Here is a 22,342-nt window from a genome sequence, read left to right as displayed (position 1 = left end):
GAATAAGTGTAAAGTTTATATTTGCAATTTAAATTTGTACGCAAATGAAATATCTCAAAACCTCTAAAATTATATTGTTAGCTTGATATTAGTATACTTTTTCAGTTTTTTTAAAAGTGTTTAAAGGTCGTTTACATTGTTTTAAAAATAAACGAACTCACAGCCTCTAAATTGATTAAAGTAGATACTTTGTGAAATTTTTAACCAAACATTATTAAAGTCTATAAAAAAATGTAAGTAAAAGATTTGTTTTTGTAATGTTTTGTGTGATTCGTTGCTACATCTTAAATATAACATAACAATATGCCATTAATTCCGAGTGGCGTGCTTATCGCTGAAACACAATGGTTAATAAGACTCCGATTCAAATCGTTTCAAATCATTTAAAAATGCTGCTTGGCTAATCGCCCTTAACACATGTTACTCATTATCAAGCAATACAATCGTGTCAGCACAGCAAAGCAAGTTTTCGCTGAAAATAACTATTTCTTAAGGTTTTTAAGTCGCCCGATATGAAACCGGGTAATTGCGATCTTAATATTCATAAGCAAACCTGACCTTAAAACTCCGTGTGTTTATGCACATTCCGAGATTGTATCATGCTTAGATCATATCATATTGGATTGTGCAATAGTTCTCATTATAAAGTTGCGTCGCTTTTGACGATACAGGTTTGTAAACATACCAAATAGATCATTGCTTCAAAGACTTACTATCGTAAAATTTGAGGAGTTAAATGTCCTCATACTCTAATATCCTTATATTCCTCTTGTGTGTGACAGCTTTCAACAAATAATTCTTTGGAAAACATCTTATACGTTTCAGAATGATGCCAGTCCTTGTTTTCCATAATAATATTAATAACAAAATACCAATTGAAATTTTTACCGAACACCTCAGTTACCAGAGGGGCTCCAATGTGTACAGAAATGAACTAAATATAGAGTAAATTTAAGTGAACAAACATTTTCCAGATTTTTTCGTAAAGCAGATAACGAAATACAAGCAAATTGGTACATCGATGATCCATGTCAAAAATAATCTTGCTCAGGGTTAGATTAAATAATCCAATTAAATGAATATACCGATTATACGGCATATATTCGAAATGGAATGAATTAAAACGATTCAAGCAGTGTAAGAATGTTGCTAAAATTAGAAAACTTTACAACATTACAACATTACAACTATTTATTTTTAGTATTGTCATTTAAGCTATTCAAAACGATAACACCCTTACATTTAAGAAATCTCGCAGTTTCTTCTAATTTCAACATCCTATCCAAATTTAAAACTCATAAATGCGAATTAACAAAACTCCTATTTTCGAGGAGAATATAAAATGATAAAAAAAGAGAATTGAAAAACGCCAAAATACAGTGGCTAAAATCACTCACAAACCAGTGGCTTAAGTATAGGAAACGAAATCTTTCAAATCCAAAGAGAAATTCACAAACAAATATTGTTCAAAAAAGCAAATTATCGGTTTTCTACTGAAAAAATTTATTTACCTTTATTGACCCTTACTAGTATTAGAAACTATTGATTTGGAAAAACACAATTACAGTTTTACTGAATCACACCTTTAGTTAGCAGAAAGAACCAAAACAATGGCAAAGCGTTAAAAATGTACGTTTTTTTATCAAATGATTAAGACCAATTTGAGTGGTAACACGATTCTATATAAAATCGAAAATTAACGTAAACTATTTTTAATAGTCTCCTCATGATCTTCTCTCCGCCATTGTCCCACCTTGTTCTACATTGCATTTTGCATCTGTTTCATGCGTTCGTCAGGCACATATATAAAACTTTGGTAGGTCATCGCGATTGATGGTTATTGTGCAATTGTGTCAAGGGACATCTTTGTATTCTGATTACCTTTAAGTTCGTATTGTGATTCCAGATGTTCGCGACGTATGACAAAATATGTTTGCAGTGAAAGCCTGCTGCCAACATAAAAAAATAATTGCGGGATATCCATCCGAGACGACAATGGCGAAAACATAATTATACAGTAATAAAAATATCGCTTGGCTGATATCGGAGATGGTTTGACGGTTACAATAAAAATCGATCTGAACACGTTTCAGTGCAGGGCTCAACTATAATGATAATTATGTAGTGCTGTAATCATCTCATTAGGAACTTAAGGTAGGGTTTGTTTTTGTTCGAATTCTTAAACAAATGACCTAAAAATCTATAAATCAATAAAATGTGTTAACGGTAGTTTTAATCTGAAAGATCTAAAATAAGGATATGAATTGGTTTTTTACTACAAATACATAAACCTCAAGCTAAATATGAGCTAGATGGTATAGTACAAGAGCATGTTTGTTAACCATGGACGCAACAGATCCCATTCATACACCAACGCACAGAAAAAGCTATGATGGTTGATAACTATAACTATCTCTTTCATTTAGTAATAGATATTTTTGAGTAACTAAGTTACAAGAGGTTACAAAACTTTTGAATATATATCGGAAGTTAATTTTGTAGTAGGAAAATCAGAATCAGTACTGGATATCGCAAATTCAAAATGATTACAACTAAACAATTGTACAAATAAACCCATTCTTGTAAAGATCTAAACTGAATACGAGGTGTGTGTTTTAAATATAGTAACCCCCCAAATGGAATCCACTTGTGGCAACGTTCTTTCCAATCCTCGAAGCACTACTGGTAAACACTTTGTGATATAGCCTTTAAGATCTCCTCGATCGTTCCAAACGTCCTTCCGTTCATGGGTTTGTTGAGTTTTGGGAACATGAAAAAGTCGCAGCGGGTCATATCTGATGAATATGGTGGGCTCAGTCATGATTGAGATTTTGTTTTTGGCCAAAAAGTTAGACACAAGCAACGATGCTTTATCGTGATGCAAAGTACATGCATTGTTTTTCAATAATTCCGGACGCTTTCTTCGTAATGCTTCTCGCAAACGGCGCGTAACTTCAAAGTATTGACCGTACGACCTTGTGGTAAGAACTCTTGATCTTGGCGATTCTCGGTTCTGGGACGACTGGGCTTTGGTTTCGAGCATATCAGGATCATCATTGACGTCGTTTAACAGCTCTTGAGCGATGCTTCTTCGACAGTCCTTTTGTTCAAAATTTTTGGGAACAAATTTTGCTGCTACACGTTTCATGTCCAAAACTTCGGAAAAAATTTTTCAACATCATTTGTTTCACTTCTTCAACGCTTTTATCAGTTATTGACTTGCTGGGGCGTCCAGAGCGAGGTTCATCATCGGCGTTTTCTAGACCATCTTGGAATAGTTTGCAAAATTTATAAACATTTTTTTTGCTCAAGATAAAGTCATCATATGCGGGTGTCAACATTTTAAATATTTTGCAGCACTGTATTCCATTTTTTACACAAATTTTTATGCAAATTATTTGTTGCAATTTTTTTTGACAGCAGAAAATCGCCGCTTCTGTCTCACAAAAAAAGTAAACATGCAAAACTGACTAAAAGTGTTTTATGTTATGTGTTAGGTACAAAGATCGAATGTACGGAGTCCGTCCAATTACAAAAATCACCTTACTTTGTCAACACACCTCGTATGGCTATTCTTTCTTTGACTGTGCAAAACATACCTTCATAACTTAACATTATCCCATAAGAATTCATTAGTCTTGCAACCAACTCACTACAAAAATTATTTCTGTTAGTATATTTCTTTTTTAAATCTATTGTATAATGTGAAATGTCCATCTATTAAGCATAAGGATATCTATCTGATTTTCTTTACCTATAGGTTGGTATTATAGAACATCGCTGAACCCTTTTCAAAGAGGATCGCTATTTCATTGAATTACTTAACTTAACCCTATTAAACATTGTTTCATTGAAATCTATCTCATAGGCTATATTAAAGAAATAAATTCAATTTAAAGCGGTGACATTCCGAAACTGTTGCAATAGGAAATGGCAATACCCGTAGTATATCTCCTTGCAAATGTGCTTGCACGAATTTTATTTTAATTTTTTAGAGTGTTTTCCCACAACTTTTATTTATTATTATTATCTATGTATTTATGTATTTATAATTAAACGCTTGTACCCAATTTGGGATTTCTGAAACTGTAACGATATTTTAATAAATAAATAAGGCGTGTTTTTTTTTATATAAATTTAGTTTAAATATGTTCATACATTTTTTTTATAGTGACCCAGACTAACCATTAGTATTCATTTGACGACTCTCTTGCATGTCCAAGGTGCAAGGAAACTCTGTTTTAGCAACGTTATTTTCTTTTCGTTCGGCCTATACAAGCTATTTAATTAATGATGATTATGGTACCCCTATCCGGGTATTAGCTGCCTCTACTAATAAAACTACATAGGCCTTACCTTTTACTGCTCAAGAATGGAAATAACTGAAATAAAAAATCAAATTAGTATATGATATTTGCTTCGTAAAACAATATTCGATTTTATACTACATATTTTACAACAAAAATATATTTGTTATTTAATACTGAATTAATGAATAAGCAAATTGAAGTGTTTCCAAAAGATTTCGATCTAATGGGAGATATGAGTTATAGAAAATTTATGGTTAATAATAATAATAACAATAAGCAACACTTTTAAAAACTTCTTAGCCATTAATTTTACCTAAAATAGCATACATAACAATTTAATTTTAATCCGATACTTATGCGAAAGTTGAGTTGAAATCATTTGAAGTGTTGAAATTTGCTTATTTTCAGGTTCTAAAAGGTTCTAAAAGGTGACTAACAATATGCCGTCGTTTTAACTCATAATATCTTATCTGTTTCTAAAAAAAAACAAGAAAATATAAGCGAGCGACCCAAATTCAATCTGCTAACGGATTTAACCTTAGCATCGTTTCAACAAAGGATTTAGGAGGATAAATGAATAATCGTTGACGACATCTTGGAAGAAGATAATAATTATTTAAATACTGGGTGTGCGCGTTTTTTATCGATCGCGATTTCTTCCTGCAGAAGGTCGTTTAAAAGTAAGCCTCTTACAATACAATGTTCCATTATAATTGCTAATTGCGGTGCCGCGTTTCGGCCCATTTAATATTTTGTTGGTTTAATGCAGACAAACAGACACTACAATTCAAATATTTTCCGAAATAAACAAAACATCCGAGCTTGATCAACGAATATTAGGCAGAAGAATAGCAGAGGAGGAACTTTTTATGAGACGATACGATGCTCATTACTAAGTCTCGAGTAGTAAAAGTATGCATAAAATCAAAAAAATGTAGATGTATCAGATATTTGTAGCAATTTCTACGAGGAAGTTCCTAAAATAAACTGTTGTTGACTAGTTTATTACGCTCTTAAGAACGCCCAATTGCATTTTTTGGGGTTAGGATAATGAGATTTTTAGGAAAATCTTAATATATATATACATTACATTTAAAGAAATTTTAGTATTTTTCAGAAAAGTGTTAACTCCTTTTTCTTTACGTTACTACTAATTTTTAACGGTTTAAATTTAATGTATATTGGTTTCATCTTTTTTAAAATATATCTTTCCTTCTTATCATATCTTGTTTACTGTTGCCCTCTACAGTAACAATAGCTATGAAGGTCGTAATTACATTTTGGCGACAATCCATCCATCCATCATAAAGGGCTTCCACAAATTAAAGTTTCAGTTTCAGTGTTTAGGATAAACAGAATTCAAAAACATGTATAGGACAGTATTAAGCAAAATATTTCAATTCAAAAACCTAAGTACTCAAATTTAATTAGAAAATAAATAAAGTTTTATATTTCAATTTACAAAAAAATCCAAAAATTTACCATAAAATAATGTTATTACCGCATCAAAAAATTGGATCGTCCTGAAATAAATTTTATTTCAAAGCTTTATCTGATAATTTTGATAATATAAAATCAAATAATCTAAATTCCCCTTAAAACGTAACTATTTCCCACAGAAAAGTTGTCAAATTTTTGGAATAAAATTTAGTAGTATTTAGATGTTTGTTATCACACAGTACAGGTACTTATGGAAGATTTAATAAAATTAGGATATCAACCGTAAATGTTTAGCAAACTTTCCTAGGATAGGATTTATCTTGTTGTGGTTAATTGGACACAAGTTAAATTACGCAAAATGGTCTATTTTAATCGACTACCGAGATATGTTCTGGGAAGCCATGCCATTAACTTAATTGCAGTTCATTAACTTGAATATAATTAACCCGTAGGTTCTGGAAATTACTAATTACTAAATCATTATTTTTTATGTTGGCCAGTGACATATGTTGGCAATAAAATGTCTAAATTTGAGCCGAATATTTCATCCAATGCGATGCTGGAAATTTTATATTTATATTAAATGAAAACCATGGTAATATAACAAAACTAATAATTTACTACAGAAAAAATTAACAAGCTGAAAGCTTGTCACGAAGCTAGAAGAAAATTGTTTGGTTGCTCATCAACAGCGAGACAGACAGTGTAGTCACTTTCATTTCTTTTTTAGACGCATTTTAGTTAGGTCTTATGAAAGCATTTCCTTAGTATTAATTCTTAATAAAAATAAATAAATAAATGAAATAAAAAAGTTTCGTGCCTAGAACGCAATTTTAAAATTTAATTAAAACTAAGTTGAAATTTGAAACTTTCGATACGTATTTATTTTGAAATCAAAGAAATATTCAGAGAGGCGCACAGTCAAGTGAAGCTTTCAAATCTAACAGCAAAGCGGATTAGTTTTGATAAAAGCTCTCTCCACGACTGTCCCCCGTTGCGGAAACAATGGCGTCAACGCCGGAATTTGAGATAATGAATTTCGTTTAAAATTACGTAAACGATTTGCTCCCACTTTAACTCAAAGACGAAATAGTTCGCCGTGAAAGATAAAGTTTAAGCGTCGGGGCGTAAACCTTTTCGACACAAAGCGCCGTATTAGGGAGAACTATAATGCAAGGTCCCGCGAAAATTCCTACAAGTTTTATACATAAATAAACAACGTCCGAGTAGGAAACGTTTTAAGTCATGGTTTAACCATTGTTTAAAATTTAAATTAAAATTTTTAATGGTAAGTGGGACTAAAAATTACAGGTGGCCTAAACAAGATTGCTTTTGCAATCTCGTGGCTTGAGCAGTTGACAAGACGCTTTGGCTCTGTATTTCAAAGAAGCCGCCTAGAGGAGGCCATTATTTTTTTTATCCTGCTCCTGTGGTTCACAATAAAATATTGGCAAAATGAATGGAATTCAAATCTACTAACTACTACGTATTCCGATGAGGGTAAGAAATTGCACAATTAGGAAAATTGAAATAGCAAGACTTGAGCTTGTTATATTAATATTATTTTTTTCCAAATATCTCGCCCACTCTGTATGATAGAGGAAAGCCGTAAAAGCGAACTCAAGTTTTAGTCTCTTTATAAATAGCCGACCACTCGGTACATTTTTGAAGAAACACTACGAAAAAATTTTTGTAGTCCCAAATCTCCGGCGTTTAAAAATTTTAAAGGGTTTTTGGGAAATAGAATTTTAGATTTCCAAAACACTTGCCGAAATAACAATGTAAATCGCTTGTAAATAGCATTGTTAGCAATTTACTGTGTGATATACACCAAGTAAATGTTAATATATATTTTATTAACATTTTGGGAAGCAGTTGGGATTAATATGAATAAAAATCAACAACATTTAAAATAATGTATCGAACGGAGTTATTAACGATTCAATGCAACTCTTCGTGCGATCGTTATCTCAGCTCTCTACCTACCATATCCTATACATGTTCAATGGACGATAAGTCTGGTACCTTGCGGGTCATGGACTAAAGGTTATACTAGCTTTTCGGTTGTGCAATGTCTTCATTAATGTTTCTGTACAAAACACCAGAGTTTGAAGCTGAAGTGCTTTAAGCACATTCCTAAAAATAAGAACAATAAATCCTGGTTTTTAGTTCTTTAGACAGGCTGTGACCAAATATTATCCTCTCAGACTTTAAGTTTTTTTCGTCTAATAATAATAATATAAATAAACTATATATCGTTTTTACAACCTTTAATAGTTTTGACTTCGGAATGAGTTTGAGACATGCCGGTTGCAAAGCATGTACCACAAGCCAGGGCCGTATTTAAGATGTTAGCCGACAAGAACTGTGCCGTATTTTCAAGAGTAGGATATTAGGATGCATTTTATGAATTTTTCAAAATCAGTACCTACTTGAGGTAGCTCGATTTCAAGTTGAATTTGCCCATTAGATACGTTATATTAAAAACACATTAGAGAAATTAAACTGATTTCCAAATTAAGGATTTAACATAAAATATTGTCCCAGGAAAACAATACAAAATCTTATTACATGTTCCGAAGTACGGTTCGGGAACGTCATTGTGGAATTGCAATCTATTGCTTGAGGATTACAAAGAGAAACCCAAGCGAGATAGGCCTGTGGTTAGACCGTCATAAAAAATTATCAAAGTTAAATATCGGATTATATCGTAAAAACGGTATATCGTTAGGCGAACTATACCGGTTGCAGCAGAATATTTTTCCGTCTAAAATAAAAATGTACAATGTTAATTATGTTTTTAAATTTTCCAGCAAAGTACGTTTGGTATACTTGAGTATTTTCTTTTAAAAAATATATACGAAGCGAACGGTTCTATCGAATACTGAAAAAAATATATAAAACTGAAGATTTGTATCGCAAGCGACCACAAAACCCGCTCTTTTTCCGATAAAGCAATGAATATTTAACTCACACAATATGGCCGTTATTTTATGACGTCAACAAGTTATAAAGCCGAATCCCGGCGGCGCTTGGCAAACATCTCCATTAATTCGTTTCGTTGACTTTTACACGCTTTAATTGAACGCTCCGCTTGTTAAAAAATCCATTTGCATTTTCATTTCCAACCGCTTCCATTTCCAACATCTGGTTCGGCCGTTATCTTTTGGTTTTTACTCCCTACCGAGTCGCAAATAATTTTAGTCAAGATCTCCAATATCGTTTATTTACTCCCACTCTAAAATATACTGACTGCGCGCAGTGTCACTTTACGTACGAATAGTTTTTAAAGCAAAGTTTATCTGGTAGGATCCACTATCGCTTCGTTCAGTGATATCCCGAAATGTTCTAGTGATGACGAATTTCTATCGAGATAGTGATGAAATTGTCTCATAACGCTTTCCAAGCATTGCGTTCTTCAATCAACGAAACCATAGAACGATTAACTTCCGCACTTCAAATGACTAATTGTTATATCACTTTGAAACTGGCAAAAGTAAAATAATTCAGTATTCCAATTACTTAGTTTACAACCAGATCGACTCCAAAGCTTTTGATTGTATTGTATTTTTTTGGAGGCTCAGTGTTGTCATGATTTCACCTTCTTTTTTAACGCCCCGTACTCAATCTGTTTTGGTGTCTTTCCACCTTGATATTTAATAACCTCTATTTCAATATAAAAAAAATCCATCTCCCTTTTTTAATTGGGTGAGAAACTTTGGTCGATGTGGTTTGCTAAAACTGAGAATCGAGATAAGTGTAAACGCTTATTTGTGAACCTGTGAATCGCATCTACAATGGGATCAGATTTGGGTACAGCTTATCAAAATATAATTGAAATCTTTATTTGAAAAATAGAAAAAGGCAATTCGTTTTATTGCTGACATTTCCTTAAACGATTGGTGGCCGTCATATTTAAACAGCTGGTTTAACGTCAAGTTAAAGTTAGTTGTTTATTGTATTCTATTCTATTTAAGGATGAAGTGAAGCTCCAAAAAATAACTCAAAAGGTAGGAAATGAAAATAGTCACCTAATAAAGTATGATGTGTCGCAGAAAGCAATGACGGGCTCATTTCAGGCGAGATCTGGCGATTAATAGAATGAAAGTTAAAATCTCTATTCGCAACTATCTGTTTAAGTATTGTGCTCCAAGCAAGATAAACTCAAAACTTTTTGAGTTTTATTCTCATCAAGCTATATTCAAAGAACGAGGAAAGATTAGAAACAAAATTAATTTCGAAAAATCGTGGTTGTGCGAAGCATCTGCTCAGTACTATGCACTTCGCAGTCTACAAAGTCACTACGCAGTTTTTGTATTTTAAAGGGTTTTTGTCCTAGAGGAAGCCATTGTTTTTCTATCGTGCTGCTGCGGACCACTATGTAACTTTCGCAAAATCGATGTAATTTTATTATGCATGCACCCTGAATAAAGTGTCTTTCAAATCTTACCGAACTGCAAAGTCAAGGCAAACTTTGATAAATATAAAAATATGTACAAATAATAGCGATTTCCAATGATATTTTATATTTTTCCATATATCTCGCGCACCCTGTATGGTAAACGAAACCTGAAACTCTCTTTTCAGACAATTTACGATACTGTTTAGACCAAATTATCCCACGATTTATACTTAATTTTATAATCGACACACCCTGTACATAGTCCAAAAAATGCCTAAAGTAAAAGTTACAACCCTGGATCTCCCACGTATATATATATATATATATATATATATATATATATATATATATATATATATATATATATATATATATATATATATATATATATATATATATATATATATATATATATATATATATATATATATATATTCTCACGTATTGATTCACGGATGGAAAAATGTGATGACACTATATTCCGGGATATCATCCGTTCGCTCGTTGAACTCCGACTGGAATACTGCATCCGACTGGAATCCTGCAAATCCTGCATCCGACTGGAATCCTGCAGACGTTTCGCCAAAATCTCACTTGGCATCTTCAATGCTCGCGCTCCGAAAACACTTCGAACACTCGTGTTCGAAGTGTTCGTTCGTGTGTTCGTGTGTTCGAAGTGTTTTCGGAGCGCGAGCATTGAAGATGCCAAGTGAGATTTTGGCGAAACGTCTGCAGGATTCCAGTCGTATGCAGGATTTGCAGGATTCCAGTAGGATGCAGTATTCCAGTCGGAGTTCAACGAGCGAACGGATGATATCCCAGAATATAGTGTCAGTGAAAAATTTTCAGGGTCTTTTAGATTTTTGTCTATAATTGAAAAACCCTCTATATCTAAAAAATGCTTGAAATGAAAGTTATAGTACCGTATCTTCCGCGTCTTTCCTTTCCTTTCCTTTCCAATTTTGCCGATTGAGTTAATAGTTTGCGAGAAAACAAATTGTTTCAGAAAAAAAAATCAAAATTTTTAAAAAATACTTGGTGAGGTTTGATTGTGCGCAATTTTTAGAGTTCAGATGTCGGCATGGACTGGAAATGAGAAAAATGGAAGTAAAAGATTCACCACAGCTCGAGTGTTGCCACTGTTCTTCCTAATTCTTATTAATGATCACGCTAACATTTTCATTAAATGATTTGTCGTCTTCAATAAATATATATAAATGTCCCCGTCATTCGTCTCTATTAAAACTGGTCTTCATTTACGTTTCGTTTTGCATAAAGGTATAAAAGCCAGTTGCCCGTTTAAGTTTTATTGACTGTAATGTTGTCCAAGTTATCAAAACAAATTCAATTAGGCCTTAACAAGCGGGATGGAAGATTGTTGTCATTTGAATGTATTTACCGATATAATCTACTCTGCTCGACGACGGCTCAAGATGGGTCTTACAATTTATAATAACGTTTGCGTAGTAATTATTGTTTCATCTCCTGATATTCACTATCCAAATCCTAATTAAGATTACAAATTAATATGAATTACAATTTTAAAACATTATACCTTACAAATCCTATTTTAGAATGGCAAGTAACTTATTCAGCAAAAATACAATTAAGAGTCCTAAAGGTAAGGTTTGGTTCCTTAGTTGAATTAGCTGCCTTACTTCAGTGTTATGTCTTCATGCATTACATGTTAGAACGTGTATTTTTTTGCGTTTTGCTGTTAAATCGATTAAAACATAACAATAGTTTCACTCTGTTTAACAATCCTAATTGCATATAAGAACTTCAGAAGTATAAGCTGCAAGCAATCTTAGTTAAAATAAATAAAAGTGACAAAGACATCTGATCCTATTTCAGTTGTGCAGAAATTATAAGACAACCGATTATGTTTGTTCATGTTGCTGACAGGTTCGTGGAAAGTATCATTGACTTGGTTTCCTTTGGATATACTGTCATTGTTCTGGAAGGAATAACGAATTTGTGTGTTCGTGTGTTCTCTCCCATCTGGTAGTCCATCTGGCAAGCAACGTCCCTCGGATCAGAATCCAATTTTATAAAACTGATCAACCAAGAAATAATAAAGAAACTTTGAAAAATAATATCACGTAAATAGCCGCGTCTTGACTTTCTGTGTTTAGTGTTCCTTCTTTTTACAGCCTGCCGAACGCCCCACATCAAACACCGCGTTCTGCTTAAAACTCCGATATCTACGAGTATGTTAATCTGTTTTAAAATTTCCAGCCAGCTCTGTCGGAATAAAAATATATTAAAGGTTTTATGAAAATAATTACGAGTTGCGAAACACATCCCGTGCAATCTGCGTAATTGCAGTGATGTAACTAAACTCGCATTCCATCATTTCAATAACAAATTTCTGATACAATGGAGCCGTACGCTACCGTCTCCGTACCGATAGGTGTTATTCCATGACGACAACACGCGCGTGGATATTAATGGAAGCCCCCTCGGCCGTCAAATTGAATTTCGTTTGACCTTCGCGCTCGCGAGCTAACCTTGAAATTGACATTGCGCGCGATTACAAATAAGAATAAAAAAAATATATTATTAGCCCATTGGTAATTGCATGTTCGTCTAAATGTATATGGTAATGGAATGTTGACCAAACGAATTGTTCCGCGACATCGATTGGGAAAGAAGGCTTCACGTTCCGTCGATACTGCGAATTAATATGGAAGTTGCTGCCGGTGTGATTGTTTTGATTAGAGCGCAATGTTATAATAGTTAACGCGATCGTTGGCAATAAAATAAACAATTAGCTTCATTGCGATACTACAAGAATAGGTAATTATTGAAAAGCTTTCGCAAGCGCAAAATTGAGTGCGTTGCTTTTCATGGACTTTTATGGCTTTTTTACCTTGTTTGATAGTTCTTTATTTAAACCCTTCGATTGGTAAAATTTGTTCATAGATATAAGAAAGTGACTAACTGATACGAATTAAGGAAAGACCCGGGCAAGCTGTAAGAAAGAAATATGGCCGAACAGGTCCGTACTTTGCGTAGAAATTAATTATATGGGTTTTTTTTAGGAAAGATACTAAACAATATTTGTTTATTTATGTATGTATTTATGTTTAAATCTAAAATAAAATTACAAATTATTTTTATTACTTAATTTTACTTACTTAAAATTATTCACATAATATATTATCACTATCACTATCATCGACTGTTCTAATTATTATTTGTTCTATATTATTTGCAATATGGATCGTTCTGCTTTTTTTATATGTTTAACGGAATTTGCCCAATTTTGTGGAGTGATGCTAAAAATTTCGGTTTCTAAAGTGTGAGTACATTTGAGTTAACACGGGGAAAAACATTGTTACGGCGAATGGCAAATTTCAGTTGGTGCCAAACATTTACAACGGGATTAAATATACAGTGGTAAGGTGGAAGCCTTAAAACTGTATGCCATAGATTTTTTTGCATAATTATCACAGACGTATTCCTTTTGTAGGTTTAAGCTTTGTAGAACCTGCTTTTTGATATAATCTTCGTGAAAGTAAATGTCGTTATTATACATGTAGTTTTGGATTGTTGCTTCTGTGACACATGAGGAAGGGGTTTTAGTCAACTGTCTACTGTGATAACTTGCATTACAATGGCGCTAATAGGAGGAATGTTTGGAACTAATTTGTTTTTAAACCAACTTTCAAATAAATCAGCAGTCGTGTCTTCATGGTAATCCAGAGAAGAATCTTTAATATTTTTGGCAGACAGAGAAAGTCCATTTGGAATCCAACCATCTTTAGAGCCAGCATGTAAAATGGTTATTCTTTTACCTCTTTTTGGTGGCGCGTTTGTTTTACCTTTATCAGTTGAGTCAACCCAACCCTTTTCCGGGGTATCATAAATGTTGAACCAGGTTTCATCCAAGTAAATAATTGGCCTTTGTTGTTCTCTGTAAATCCTATTTTTTCTAGATATTCCAGACGCCATTTCCGAATTCTAAAAGATTCCATTGAAACTTGCCTTTTGTCAATTTTTTTAAATCTAAAACCCATGTATTGAATACATTTACACATTTAACACAGGTTTCATCTTTTTCAAGCCTCCTAATTAGGATATCTAATGTAGGCAGCACGCTTTGTTCCTCGTATAACTGATAAATTTTAAACCGTATTATATCTTGATCACTTTCATCTATACTCGGGAAAATGTCAGCATCGCTTCTTTTTTTCCTCGCTGAAATCGGATTATTCACAATTTTCCATACAGTTGATGTAATTTTCGTCAATGTGGCCGTTTCTTCTAAAGATGCTTGCTGGCACCACGTTCAATGAGAGTCAAATAAACATTGTTTATAACTTCCTTAGTCTCAATAGAATAGTGTTTTCTACATTTGGGCTGGAGCATCTCCTGAGATGCGCTAGACTCGCACATATTTTGCATAATTCGCACACGATTCAACACACGCTGTATCACACATGAAATAAGAATGATTACTAATAAACTTAAACTAAGTAGTATACCAAACCAAAGAATATTAAACACAGGTAGGTATAAAATTATTTTCTAGTACGGACCACAATCTTACCTGAATTTAAATTCCGAAACTTTAGGTAATAATCTTGTTGCATTGTATGTTGATGACCACCCTTGGATAATCCCATTCAAAAGCAATTGGTCACTTTCTTATATGTATGAACAGACCATTTACAAAATATGAAATATAGAGTGTTTGATTAAATTTTTCACCATATCAACATATAAAGTTTGCCTATATTATCTACAGGGTGCCCTGAAATTAGACGTCAATATTTTAACCACGTATTATGTGGCCCAAAATAAGCATAAAAGTTCTTATAAACTAGGGTGTATATACAGGGTGCTAGAATTGAAGAGCTGATGGCGATTTTTTGTAAATATTTTCGAAACACGTAAATATTTTTAAATAAAATTTGGTACAGTGACTAAAGTTTTGAGACTTTATTTAACGAACTGAAACTTTGGATTGTCTTCAATGGCGGTTATCACAGGGGAGGCGTGGGAAAAATTTACACAAAAATTTTTGTTTTTCGAATTTTCGTAATTTGGACTGCAGAATTTAAAAATCTGAATTTTTCTACGTAAATAAGGTATCCTTGCAGCACTTCGCTGGAACACACCGTTTTCGAGAATAATGCTAATATTTCATTTGTTGTGTGTTGCTGGGTAAATAATAATTAAATGTCAGTTATTCGACAGCTTTCAATTTTGTTCAATGTTGGTAAAAAATGGTTTTTACTTGGATTGTTTTTAAAAATGCTTTTATTAACGGAAGACAAATGAAACTATCAACTATAAAGCTAATCATTCTAATAAAAATTATAAACTTTACATAAAGAAAGTGCTCAAAAAGTTTGCTTTGCTCGCGAAAGCAAAGTCGGGCTCTACGGCTAATCGCATGTGAGGCACGTTAAACTTCGAAATGATCTGGTCGAATTTGATTTCCTTCTCGCTGTCGACTTGTGTTTGTTGCATATACTATATATCCTAGACGACCGCAAAAATAGTAATCTAATGGATTGAAATCCGGGGAACGAGTTGCAATCAACGATCAACCTTCTTTAAAATGTAAAGTTTATAATTTTTATTAGAATAATTAGCTTTTGCTGATTTGTCTTTCGTTTATAAAAGGATTTATAGGAACTATCCAAGTAAAAACTATTTTTTACCAACAATGAAGAAAATTGAAAGGTGTCGAATAATTGGCATTTAATTTTTATTTACCCAGCAACACAAAAAAAAATGAAACGCGTCATTAACTTCCAAGGCTTGCTTGCTAATGATTATATGCAGCTCGATTGTAAACATTAAAATAAAAAATAATAATTTTCGAAATCATTTTTCTCGAAAACCGGGTGTTCCAGCGAGGTGCGACAAGGGTACCTTATTTACGTAGAAAACTTCAGATTTTTAAATTATGCAGTCCAAATTACGAAAATTCGACAAACAAAAAATTTGGGGCAAATTTTTCCCACGCCTCTCCTCTGTTACCCACCCTCTAAGACGATAAAATACTAAGTTTTAGTTCGTTAAATAGATATTTACGTATTTGGAAAATATTTACAAAAAGTCGCGATCACCTCTTCAAATCTAATACCATGTATGTTTAAAACTAAGACGCTTTGGACCCTAGTTTACGTGAACTTTTATCCTCATTTTGGGGCACAGAATATGTGGTTAAAATATTGACGTATAATTTCGGGACACCCTGTATAGTCGTTTTTCCAATAGTCACATTTCAATTTTATCTGTATACCCATAGATGTGACTTATTGGCATTTTTTAAGCGTAATATGCAACTAATAGAAATGTATTTATTATTGTTACCCTAACAACCAGTACTTAAAAAATCGCGAGCTGTGAATAAATTACCAATAAAAATCGTCAATCGCAAAAATGAGTTCAAACATTTTTCTTTCACAAAAAAATTACTAAAAATACGATTTACTAGAAAAATACAGATATCTAGTATGATCTTTTCTAGCATATACGAAAATGAGAAATTTTTGTTGGAGCCACCACCAAATTCGGTTACTGATAATGGCAAATCCCTGTGCAGCTTCTTTCGGTGAAATCTGGATAAATTTGCAAAAAAATGTCAACGTGACATTTGCAACAATCGCAACAAAATGATAAAATTATGAGAACGTTCAAAAACCTGCTTAACCATCTATAGGGTCATGAAGAACCTAGGTTGTAAAATAGACTACATGGTATTTGTTTATTGGTACAATTATTGGCTCTCGATCTTTCTCTAGGTTATTGGCAAACGACCTTTAGTGCTTACATGAGAATTGACTTCTCTTAGAATCCCATTTTTTTAACCATTGCCTTGCTTCCTACCGTCGTAATAAGTTTACAAATCTAAACTGCCTAAAGAGTTAACTTCCAGGTCTACCAACATAGTTTGGTCTCTCACTCCTTTTTAAGCATACGGATGGCATTGTCTAAGGGTCTAAAAGCGAGTGTGTTTTAGAAGCAAATCTCAGCAGAGTTAAACATACATTCGTTGTCAAAGAGATCTGGAAAAATATTATAAAGGGTTTGGCGGATGAATTTTTTATTTCCGAATTTAAAAAAAGTTTATTCTAAAGAACAAAATTTAAGCAAAACGTAAAAATCGTCGGCAACGTTCAAAACAATTTCTCTTTTTGGCTATTGTCAGACTTGACAATGTTCACTTTTAATTTAATATTTTCTTATGTGCCTTGCCACTTTTTTGTTTTGAACAAAGTCCTAATTAAAATTGCATTTGATAGCAAGATTTTTCAAAAAAATAGCGTCAAAGAAGCATTTCACCACACCACTACTCGAACGAAATATAAAAACATATTGCCTAATTGAAGGGATCGTTTGAAGCTGAATTGAAAAGCATCGGGCATAACTACCGAAATGAGGGAATGCAAAATTCATCTTTGCTCTCTGGTTGCTTACAAATCTGCCAATTATAGAGCCTTTATATGAATTTCCTCTTTTGATCGTTCTACAATCGCTTACAAATGTACCAATTACCCTCCATTGCCATTACCCATTTTGGTGGTATTCAGACGCAAGCAGAGGCAAGTTGATAAGCCGTGTATACAAAAATGAAGATTATGGAAATTTTCCGAGAATATATTGACGAAAAGTTATTGGTACCCACTCGCGAAAAATCTACGTTGCGATGCAAATAGATCGAAGTTTTATCCAACAATTGAAAAGAAAACGTTTTCAGGAAATTCTAAAGTCCGAAATTTTCAGGATGTCGAATTTTATTATATTGAAGAAAGATGCACCATTCACAACTATAGAGATATGCACCCGATCCAAAAAGTTTTTTTTTCACGATTATTTGTATTGCACGTTTGGGCAAGATTCCACATTTCTGAATTCTCGCAAATAAACCTTACCTCAACCAAAACGTTGCTAGTGCGCCCGCTACCCAGATACTCTCAAAATGACTTGTCATATAATTTCTGTAACTCTTATGAATACAAAATTTTGTAAAGAAAAATAAATACAAAAGTGTGAAGTTTTCGTATTACAATTAAAATTTACAAAAATGGCACCAGTATACACAAATAGGCAGTTACTTAATTGAGTAACAACAACGAACCGTTAGATTTGGTTAGGTTTCACGTTAGGCCATGTGTTCTGCTTTATCTTTAGCATTTGGGAGTAGCTATAGTAATCAGGAAGTCGCGCAATTTCATTCATTAGCTCTAACACAGAACAAACCATGAAAAGACATTTTAAGCTCTGCAACTTACAAATTTATATTAGTCTTTGTCTCTCACATTCAGGTACTACCTATGCTAAACAGACGAAGACATAACAATACACAGGTAGTAGTACAAAATGTTGGCGCCAACTTCAGGTGGGACGTTAAATATTTATTCTACTTTACCAGTTGGGTTACTCATCCACATGTCCTTCAGGCCACATGGGTTCGGGCCCCTCGACGAAAACGGTTTGACTAAAATTTCAGATCGGATGAAGTACTAGCCACACACACTGATGTCAGTTATCTAATGCAGGAGACAACTTTGCACAGTGTAGCTCATAAGTCATTAAACAGTTATTTTCAAAACGAGAATCGAAAATCCGAAAACCTGTGGCGGCGAACTCAAATTTACACTATTTTCTGATATATAGGCTACTTTATCAATCTAATACTTTTCTACTTTTCTACTAAATTGAAGATCTTAAGTAATTATTGTGATCCTTGCTGCACTCTCTTGCTATTTTCTTTCTTCACTAAAAATGCTGAGCGGTTTTCGAACTTCCATGTCTTAATATTTTGTTTACACAACGTTTCGGACATATGAATCACTAACCAAAACTTTTGGATTCCTCCTGCGTCGGTTGTTGTGGAGTCGAACTTTCTAACGTTTGGCCAATCATCCTTTTTGGCTTCTTCAGAGATTAACTGAAATTGTCTCGGGTGATTGATTCCCTGATTCCCATATTGGTGACAGGTAAAGCCCTGAGTGGCCGTTAAGATTGTTTGGTCGCTTATAGATTTCTATAGATTGTCGGATTTTTCGTTGGTAGAAGAATTAATTACATGCAAGAATTTTAGTTTTGTCGAATAAAATTTCTTAGTCTTAATCTTAAGGCTCTTTCATGTTCTTTGGGCCTAGCTGATATTTTTCGTCCGGTCTCTCCAATGTATTCTTTGCCGCATATGCATGAAATGCTGTAAACTCCTGGCATCTCAAATGGAATTTTGTCTTTGACGGATCGAAGATGTTGAAAGATTTTTGGACAAGCGGTAAATCTGGTTTTGACGTATATATTTCTTTAGAACTTGAAAGTGTGGGATTGCTTTCGGACCCATTGCTATAGAAATTTACAGAGCTCTTCTAAACCGCCATCTCCGCCCGGAGAACAAACAATATAAACATCGATAAAATAGTCAATCAAAAGGCGAGCGTGACGGGTTCTGCAAGGAAACTTTATTCATCGTTTTTTATAACCGGCGCCAGTTCGAAAAAAGATACAATAAGAACCGTGCCGAAGCAGTGCTATATATATTTGTATCGATTGCATCCGGACACGACTCAGGAAATGGTCGATGATTTCCTGAAATCAACAGTGCCGCATATTGGGTTTAAAGCAATTTTATTGAAGACGAATAGCTACCAGGCGAGTTACAATGTGTCTTATCCTATTGCTACTGAAGACCAGGTGTTCGATCCTAGTATTTGGCCCAAGGGTGCTGCGGTCAGAGGGTTCGCTTTAACAACACCGCGCCACCCCGAAGTGGGTTCTAGCAACTGAGCGGGATGAAAAAAATATTTTGATGTAGTATGTTTTAGTGAACATTGGGTTCTTAACGGCAATTTCTGAGTAAATTGTCGTGGTATGGTGTGGATCCCTCATCGGTTGGATTCCTTCAAAGTCATCTTTTCAACAGAAGGCAGATCTTGGTCCTGATTGGAAAATCATCACAAATTAGAGTTGTTGAACATAGAGTACCTCAAGGATCCATTATGGGCCCTCTTCTATTCTTGATCTATATAAACGGTTTGTACATTGTTTGCTAATGATACTACCTTTTCTTGTCGATGTCATTCTGTGAACGACTTGGTGCACCGGATGGAGGGGGCACAGTCTGGGGCTAGTGATTGGTTTCGTGCTAACAAACTGAACCTCAATGAATCAAAAACACAACACATTATACTTTCTTTACGCGAGTCAACATTCAACAGTTCATTACATGTGGACTGTCTTGGGGTTCTGCTTGATCCGAAAATGACGTTCGACTAGCATATTATTGGTCTTTGTGAGAAACTTTCCAGGGTGGTGTACTTATTGCGCGGTTTGGTCGGCGAGGTCTCTCAAAGTATAGTCAGAATGGTATATTTTTCACTCTTTCTGGGATTATTTAGCTACGCAATTTTGGCTTGGGGTCACTCCTCACACACCAAAAGAGTGTTTTCGATACAGAGACGAGTCATCAGGGCGATGACGCAGTTGAATTTTAGGGATAACGTAAGAGCAAAGTTTAAAGATCTCCAAATATTAACTGTTCCATGTTATTACAATTATTAGACATTAAAGTATACTAAAAGCAACCAGGATCAATATCCCCTTCATATTAATGTTTGCCATCATCTCACTAGAAACAGAAATGATATGTTGATTAACTACTCAAGAATTGGAAAGACTAGAAATTATAAGAACTATTATGGACCTTAATTCTTCAATCTATTGCATCTAAACGTCAGAGAACTGCCGGAGAGACAATTCTCTATTAAGGTCAAATCACTTCTGCTGGATGGGGCCTATTACTCATTTGATGACTTTTTACCAATTTTAATAATGGTTAGCGTTTTTTGTGTTATGTCGCGGTGCCTTTGTAATTATACTTGTGTAAAGTCGTGGGGTTGTTGACGTCAATAAATAAATTAATAAATTATTAATGTGGAAATTATTAGAGAGAAGAGCAGAGGTAAGTAACAACAACTGATACAAGAGGAATCCAGAAGTTTTGTAAATAGTATTACAGTAGCCAGTGGAAGTTGCTGCTTTAGAGGAAAAAAAATTGTGTTTTTTTTGGAAATTGCCCCATTTCAAAGATGTATATATTAAACTTAAAATACCTCAAATCTGCTGTGCTATTTCAAACAGTACAGTTTCGTTTCGTCGGCATTTATCCAACTAATTCACGACGGGTGCAGATTTACCAAATCCGATAACACCCCATTTACCACGCACCACAAATCAGTTTATTTAAAACTATTTTATAGCCGGGTGGATTTTGCTAACTTCCCGTGGCCACGAACTAATCAAATTAATTACCCACTCCAAACAGACCGCAACTGCTAACTTGGCAGAATTGACCGGCGCGAAAGAGTAAACAATTTGGGCCGCTGTCCGCCGTTTCCGCTACACATTTTTCCGCTTCCCGGTCGAATACGACTCCAATAAATTAGCTACAAGCGTGTTGAAGGTATTTCCATTACGTTCGATTGGATTTATAATGTATTGGGGTAAAGTTTTCGTTACACGCGCGACATTTAGCGAAATTAGCAACGCGACGATGTCTATGAATATGCAGAGTGTTCCATTGGTTCCGGTTGCACTTTGATTATTAAAAATTTTTAGTTGTACTAAGGTCGATAAAGATCATCGCCCCACAAAATCTTTAAGACGGACTTAAACGAAATAAAGGGTAACGGGAGAAAATATTCCTGTTCCTTGCGGACACAAGGGCATGCTATCCATGCTCTTGGTTCTCTCTGCATTGAAAGAGTCTACTGGAACTGACGCACTAAAGGATCCTAATTGTGGGATCCATTTTGCTTCAGACCAAAAGGGGGCTCTCAGCATAGTAGGAATCCTGCTCACTACTGAGGCAAATGGATAGAAACATATCACCTCAGATGCTAAGGATAGGAATGCACCGCTGAATGATTGATAATGGAGATGAATTGACGAAATCCAGAAAAAAAAGAATTCTTTTGTGCATAAGTTGATTCCGGAGATAAGTGAAGAGATTCCAGGCGAAGGCAAGATCGAGAGATTGAGCCAGGGGTCATAAGGCAAAGAGTTATGCAATTTTTTTAAACCATACAGGTCGGAAAGTTCAAAAACAAACAAATCCAATGGACCAAAGGAACTTAAATATCAATCGCCATGATATACCAGGACACTCATAAAATTACAGAGTTTCGAGGAGTCAGGCAATACTGGAGGT

The 22,342-nt window shown here is 34.1% G+C and overlaps 1 protein-coding gene across 4 annotated transcripts in view; it reads right to left on the bottom strand.

Moving 5' to 3' along the window:
- LOC132699070 (Ig-like and fibronectin type-III domain-containing protein 2) overlaps nucleotides 1–22,342 on the bottom strand; it is a 244,429-nt gene that overhangs the window by 173,511 nt on the left and 48,576 nt on the right. For 3 of the 4 annotated variants that reach the window (XM_060665536.1, XM_060665538.1, XM_060665534.1), the window contains exon 2: nucleotides 4,357–4,382. The exons of the other annotated variant lie outside the window; for it this stretch is intronic. The gene's annotated coding sequence lies outside the window, so the exon portion shown is untranslated. The remainder of the gene's footprint in view (nucleotides 1–4,356; nucleotides 4,383–22,342) is intronic. 4 annotated transcript variants of the gene reach the window in all.

The sequence above is a fragment of the Cylas formicarius genome, unplaced genomic scaffold (assembly GCF_029955315.1).
Source record: "Cylas formicarius isolate icCylForm1 unplaced genomic scaffold, icCylForm1.1 PGA_scaffold_3__17_contigs__length_32017465, whole genome shotgun sequence".
Classification (NCBI taxonomy): Eukaryota; Metazoa; Arthropoda; class Insecta; order Coleoptera; family Brentidae; genus Cylas; species Cylas formicarius.
The sequence above is the reverse complement of the archived record's forward strand: the minus strand, read 5'-3'. Positions and strand labels throughout refer to the sequence as shown.